The sequence below is a fragment of the Bufo bufo genome, chromosome 10, assembly GCF_905171765.1.
Source record: "Bufo bufo chromosome 10, aBufBuf1.1, whole genome shotgun sequence".
Lineage (NCBI taxonomy): Eukaryota > Metazoa > Chordata > Amphibia > Anura > Bufonidae > Bufo > Bufo bufo.
In genome coordinates, this window is record NC_053398.1 from 35,309,078 (window position 1) to 35,316,968 (window position 7,891).

Genomic DNA, 7,891 nt, shown 5'->3' on the forward strand with positions numbered 1-7,891 from the left:
GGCTGATGCGTCACGGCGGCGGTCACATGACCGGAACCAAGCCACAGCAGAGGCGCTCCTGGTGATAGGCATGCCGGGTAAAGTGCCTTACTTATTAAGTATAGAACCCACCAGGGGCATCCTCGATATCTTGTGACATGCAGAACCGCTCCCCCGGTCTGCATGCCCCAAGGCTGCGTCACTCCCCCATCAAGGGTGTATCAATAGGGGGCAACACAGTGCTCATAGTGGCTAAAGTAATAGGACAAAGGAAAATACACCAAGGGGGGGGGGGAGGGGAAACGGAGAGAATCACCTCAACCATATATGAAAGCCCTAACCCCCTTGTCCCTATTACATATGGGGACCTGACGGTAAACGTCCAACATCCCCAAAGTTGAGACCAAAGATACAGGGGTTAAATGGCCGTACATCCCGGCCACGGAAATAAGACACAAACAGCCAGCACTCAGAGAAAACAGCTATAGTTGATCTGTTCATTAAGGCCATGGGGGGCAACCGTATTGAGGGTAAACGTCCACCAACATTCCCTCTGCAAGATGTGTCGGTTCCAATCGCCTCCCCGTATGGATTTGGGTACCCTTTCGATTGCCATAAACCTGATTGCCGAGACACGTCCATCGTGAGCAAACTGTACATGACGTGCTATGGGGGTATCCCTACTATTACGGATGTCCCCGAAATGTTCCCCCATGCGTTTACGCAATTCTCTAAAGGTCTTACCCACGTATCGAAGCCCACATATGCATGTCACAAGGTAAATCACACCAACTGTGCGACAGTTGATAAAGCCCTTCACCTGGTAAACCGTATTATTGGGTTCCCCAGTGAAGCTTTTACCTTGTGACAGGCTACCACAGAAACTACACGAACCACACCTGTGACAACCAGTCACGGGTGTATTAAGCCACATCCGTGGCTTGGCTGGTGGAGTAAAATGGCTATGAACCAGACGGTCCCTCAGATTACTGCCTCTCCTAAACGTTAAAGAAACTGTGGGACTGAGGACATCTGAGAGATCTGGGTCCATAAGAAGGGTATCCCAATGTCGGGCCAAGATTCTCTTGACCTGAGAGGCCGCCGCGTCAAAAGTACCTACCAACCGGACAATACCTGCAGGTTCGCTCGTCACCCCAGTTGTAGGGTGGAGGAGCTCGGTTCTCGTACGGATCTTAGTTTTTTCGTACGCCAGTCTCAGGGTCCTGTCCGGATAACCCCTCTCCTGGAATCTCAGTCTGAGATCCCTAGCCTGGCATTTAAAATCGTCGAGTTCCGAGCAGTTACGTTTAAGCCTGAGGTATTGTCCGGTTGGGATCCCCTTCTTAAGGGGGACAGGGTGACAACTGTCCCACCTCAACAGGGAGTTGGTCGAAGTTGGTTTCCGATAGATGGATGTGCTCAGGCCTCCTCTATGATCCCTGCAGATCACCACATCTAAGAAAGGGAGGCGGTCCCTGACAATTACAGAGGTGAATCTGAGATTGAAACAGTTGGAATTTAACTCAGACATGAGTCTGCCGAATTCGCCCTCTGGTCCGCTCCACAGGACGAAAATATCGTCTATGTAACGTGACCAGAGGGCGATATGCTCGGTGAACCACGGAGATGGGTCCCCGAACACGACAGACTCTTCCCACCAGCCCAGGAGTAGGTTGGCATACGACGGGGCACAAGAACTGCCCATCGCCGTACCCCTGAGCTGGTGGTACAGTCGGCCATCAAACAGAAAAAAATTATTCAATAGAATAAAATTCAACAGTTCAAGGGTAAACTCATTATGCTTCGTGAATTGGTGACCCCTGGTTTGGAGGAAATGGCTAGTGGCTTCCAACCCACAGTCATGTGGGATGGAGGAGTATAAGGCCTCTACATCGATGGAAGCCAAGAACCAGTGTGGTTCGATGCAGATATCCTCCAGCTTCCCCAAAAGATCCCCGGTGTCCCTCACATAGGACGGTAGGGATGACACAAAGGGACGTAGCACCTCATCTACATAAATGCCACAATTCTGGGATAGGCTCCCCACTCCCGAGACAATGGGTCGTCCTTTTAAGGGGACAGTCTCCTTGTGCACTTTCGGTAAGCAATAGAAAGTGGCTGTGACAGGGTGAGACGGATACAGAAAATCGAACTCCTCCCCGCTGATTAGAGAGGCTTTTATAGCCCTCTCAAGAATGTGTCTGAGGGTCCTTTGCAGATCATTAGTAGGGTTATGAGTAAGTATCTCATACCCCGTAACATCTTCCAGGATCGAGAGACACATGCTTTTGTATGCCGCCATGTCCAACACTACAACGTTGCCCCCCTTGTCTGAAGGTTTAATGATAATATCTTTATCACCTTCCAGACTGGCGATGGCCCTTCTCTCCTCCCTACTACAATTGAACCTAGGGGGGACCGGATGTATAGTGGCCAAATCTGCGGTGGTGTGCTGGAGAAACACATCCACGCAAGATACGTCACCCATGGGGGGCATGCGGGTACTTCTGTTCCTAAGGGACGTGAAGGGGCCTAGCCCCTCTGCATTGGGTGGGGCCTGATCGAGGTCAAAGAGGAGATGGACGTCCTTCAAGATGTCGACAGGCACGCCCAGTTCTCGACTTTCCCTCTTCTCTTTCAGTTTGTAAAACTTGTGCCACTTTAATCTCCGGGCAAAGAGGTGTAGGTCCCTTGTCCACCGGAAAATATCAAATTTATTTGTGGGAACAAAAGATAATCCCCGTCCCAACAACTTAAGTTCGGTCTGTGTGAGTACACGGGAGGAGAGATTAATAACCCGTTTGTCCACACAGAGCGAAGGGGGGATAGTAGAGTTATGTATGTTGTCTACGGCTGAGTGTTCCGGCTCCTGAGGGGATAGTAGTGTGCCCCTTGGTCTAAAAAAGGTGAACCCGATGTCGGTGCTGGGATGTGTTGAGGAGGGTTTTGTGGGTTCTGTCTAGGGCGGTTACCGCGTCCCTTGGACCTGTATGCACCCCGGCCTCGCCCCCTATTCTTGGGGTATCTTTCCCTCTCCACATCAGAAACGTCTGTGTCGGTGGAGGAAAGATCTGTATTCTGCGTGGCGGGTGGATTGGTCAAAAATTGATAGGCCTTATTATCCCGGAAGTCCTGGAAGTCCCTGTTGAACTGTTTATGTTTGCGGTCCTTTAGCTGGTATTGATACCGTTCAACCGTGTTCTGAAGTTGGGCTTCCTTGACAGCAAACTCCGATTCTGACTGGAACTTCTTAGCAACCTCAATTTGTTCATCGAGGCTGTTTTCTGCTCGAGTCAGAATCAGTTTCTCCTCATCCAGGAGAAGTTGCATGAGTTTAAGGGAGCTGGATGTGGCTTCCCTCTCCCATTTTTTCAAGAATTCAGGACTCCTACTGCGGTGTCCGGGAGTGAGGGTAATCCGAAGACCCCTAGGTACGATGCCCTGTCTAATGTAATGTTCAAGGCCTTGAACCTCCCACCATGAACTGATATGTTCCCTGTAGAGCCGGGTCAGCTCAGAAAAGGCACCGTTCAGAGTGGGAGTATACTTTTTCTGAACAAAAGTTTGCTCAGAAAAAACAACACTGGCCTCTGAGACCCAGACGTTCCTGTCCAGTCCCGTGGACAAAAAGCCGGACATACCCCTGATACTAAATAAGAAAAAAGGTGGTCAGTAAAGGGATATAGGAACAACCCCCTAGATACTGCTAAGGTACAAAAGTCAAGAAACTATAAGGGGCAGTATACTGAGATAAAAATATTATTTTAATGAAAACTGGGAGATAAAATGACAGCCCCACAGACAAACAACACGAAAAACCTATGCGCATACGCCAGGCGCACGTAATAGTGCCGCACCAGGCGAGTGAGTAAGGGTTAAAAGACAAACACACACATATATATATATATAGGTGACGGACACGACTGATGGTAACAGAAGGCGGGCAGAACAGTATGGAGACCAAATAAACTGGCCCTATTGCCTCCCTGCTTGTCCTAAGTCACCCTATAGACTGTGTCCTAAGGACGGGGTCCAAAAAGCCCCGCAAGGGGTGGCCCAGACAGGAACTCTCTCCCTGTTAAATGACCCTGGTCAGGCCCTAGCAGAGGGGAGAGTATCCGTCCGAAGGAATGGCATATACAGCAGAATACAAAAAAATGAGTAAAAATACCCCACTCAGTCACCCCAGAAAGGGAAAGGAGGGTGGGAAGATACTCATGTGTCCCGACGCGTTTCCTCACTGGATGCCCCAAGATTCATCAGGGGACACGGGGCAAGAATGGCAGTTATCCTATTCAGGCTGGATAGCCCAGGAGCAGGGAAATGGCCTGCGTAAATACTTCAGTCCTGGTGTGGCTGAGTCTAAGGATAACACAAAAGCAAAAACAAAACGCCAATGTAAGTCACATAACCTAAGCAGACCTCCATTTGACCACCCACAGGGGGGGGCGGGTTCAGGAGGAGAAGTACTCACGTGTATGGTTGGCAGCGGTCAGCATACAGCTATGTATCCACCTTCACAGCTAGGACCCAGGGTGGTGGTGTCCGCTGTGTTGGGGTGACCGGCAGCGAGTAGGGGCGACAAGCGCCCCTTTATAGAGGCCATGGGGCCCTGTTTAGCGTCCCATAATCACCGACGCCTCCCTATGATGTCAGAGGAGGCGTGTTGCGGCGAGACCATGCAATCGCACGGGCGTCCGTTCGCGCATGCGCACTCGGCGCCCATGCGTTCCAAAGGGCCCAGAGTGGAACGCAAAGCTGTGCTTCCCTACCATGTGACCGCCGCAGGACGCCGCCCACAAGGCTGATGCGTCACGGCGGCGGTCACATGACCGGAACCAAGCCACAGCAGAGGCGCTCCTGGTGATAGGCATGCCGGGTAAAGTGCCTTACTTATTAAGTATAGAACCCACCAGGGGCATCCTCGATATCTTGTGACATGCAGAACCGCTCCCCCGGTCTGCATGCCCCAAGGCTGCGTCACTCCCCCATCAAGGGTGTATCAATAGGGGGCAACACAGTGCTCATAGTGGCTAAAGTAATAGGACAAAGGAAAATACACCAAGGGGGGGGGGAGGGGAAACGGAGAGAATCACCTCAACCATATATGAAAGCCCTAACCCCCTTGTCCCTATTACATATGGGGACCTGACGGTAAACGTCCAACATCCCCAAAGTTGAGACCAAAGATACAGGGGTTAAATGGCCGTACATCCCGGCCACGGAAATAAGACACAAACAGCCAGCACTCAGAGAAAACAGCTATAGTTGATCTGTTCATTAAGGCCATGGGGGGCAACCGTATTGAGGGTAAACGTCCACCAACATTCCCTCTGCAAGATGTGTCGGTTCCAATCGCCTCCCCGTATGGATTTGGGTACCCTTTCGATTGCCATAAACCTGATTGCCGAGACACGTCCATCGTGAGCAAACTGTACATGACGTGCTATGGGGGTATCCCTACTATTACGGATGTCCCCGAAATGTTCCCCCATGCGTTTACGCAATTCTCTAAAGGTCTTACCCACGTATCGAAGCCCACATATGCATGTCACAAGGTAAATCACACCAACTGTGCGACAGTTGATAAAGCCCTTCACCTGGTAAACCGTATTATTGGGTTCCCCAGTGAAGCTTTTACCTTGTGACAGGCTACCACAGAAACTACACGAACCACACCTGTGACAACCAGTCACGGGTGTATTAAGCCACATCCGTGGCTTGGCTGGTGGAGTAAAATGGCTATGAACCAGACGGTCCCTCAGATTACTGCCTCTCCTAAACGTTAAAGAAACTGTGGGACTGAGGACATCTGAGAGATCTGGGTCCATAAGAAGGGTATCCCAATGTCGGGCCAAGATTCTCTTGACCTGAGAGGCCGCCGCGTCAAAAGTACCTACCAACCGGACAATACCTGCAGGTTCGCTCGTCACCCCAGTTGTAGGGTGGAGGAGCTCGGTTCTCGTACGGATCTTAGTTTTTTCGTACGCCAGTCTCAGGGTCCTGTCCGGATAACCCCTCTCCTGGAATCTCAGTCTGAGATCCCTAGCCTGGCATTTAAAATCGTCGAGTTCCGAGCAGTTACGTTTAAGCCTGAGGTATTGTCCGGTTGGGATCCCCTTCTTAAGGGGGACAGGGTGACAACTGTCCCACCTCAACAGGGAGTTGGTCGAAGTTGGTTTCCGATAGATGGATGTGCTCAGGCCTCCTCTATGATCCCTGCAGATCACCACATCTAAGAAAGGGAGGCGGTCCCTGACAATTACAGAGGTGAATCTGAGATTGAAACAGTTGGAATTTAACTCAGACATGAGTCTGCCGAATTCGCCCTCTGGTCCGCTCCACAGGACGAAAATATCGTCTATGTAACGTGACCAGAGGGCGATATGCTCGGTGAACCACGGAGATGGGTCCCCGAACACGACAGACTCTTCCCACCAGCCCAGGAGTAGGTTGGCATACGACGGGGCACAAGAACTGCCCATCTGGTATATGCATTTCCCACGCTACCGTTGATTATCCAGGAAGAAAAAGTTGAAGCCATTGCTATTCTTCTCTTCTGGCTGCGAAGGATGGTTCTCTCTAGCGTGGACTCTGTCCAAGGGAAATTACTGGAAGCCCAACTCGTATCCCGAGGAGAGATTCTACATCCCAATCCCCATCTACTGCAACTGGAGGCTGAGCAGCAAAGTCTGAGTAATAAGGGTCTCTCTAATGTATCATCTACCATCCGCTAGAAGACCAGCTGCTTTCAGGTTGTATAAGAGTGTGGTCATTATTTAAATCCCGGTGCAGTAGAAATTATGCAAAACCTAATGACATCTCTTCTGTACTGCAGTTTCTCCAAGATGGCCTGGATAAAGGTCTTAGGCTCAACAATGCGTTTCACTGCAATTAATGCTCAACTTCACTGGTGCTATCGGCTCTACCAAGACTGCAATTTAAACTTCCTCAAGTTTCAACTCTATCTCTCTACTCTTAAATCCTTTATTCTAGTGGCTATTACATCTGCCAAAACAATCAGCAAACCTTATCGTTCTAAAGAACTGCATTTCAGAGACTTGGGAGACTCATCTTGCACACTATGCAGGTAACTTCTGCAGTCAACATAAATTAGCAGATTTTCCTCCCAGTGCTCTTTCCAGAGCCACAAAATTAACAAGAGAATCTGCATACACTGGCTTGTCAGAAGAGCTATCCTTACTTATGTTCTGAAGTCCTTGGTTTTCTGAACATAAGTGCTTTTTCAAAAACACCAAGGGGCACAAGGCTAGTAAGGCAACCCTGGCCAGATGGGTCCACAGCACCATCAAAAAATGCTACTCAATTAGTGACGTTCCATGTCCTTTAAATATTATGAGCTCACTCAACAGCCACATCCTGGGCAGAACTAACCCAAGTCTCTTTACCAGATATGTGCAGCTGCCATGTGGTGCTACATTTGGCAGAAGAGTGCTTGAAGTAACTACTACACACCCCCTTAACTAATGGCTTATCAAATCCCATTTGTGTTTGTGCTGTAGGACAACCAAGAAAATAAAAATGTACTCATCGAAATTTGTGCAGTCTGTAGGGAGAACAGCTTTCCCACCCAATAATTTTTTATTTTTTTTGCTGCATATTAATACAATGTGTCTGTTCATTAGCTACCTATAAAAAGGGGTGGTGTCTAATTAAAGGGGTTGTCTCATCATGGACAATAGGGGCATATTGCTAGGATATGCCCCCATTGTCTTATAGGTGTGGGTCCCAAACCTATATCGAGAAAGGAACCCTGCAAGTGAAGGAGGGCACACTGCACATGCACAGCCGACCTCCAATCACTTTCTATGGGGCCGCCGAAAATAGCAGAACGCTCCCATTCACTTCTATGGGGAGCCAGCTTGGTGGTGGCCAGACATGAGTATTCCAA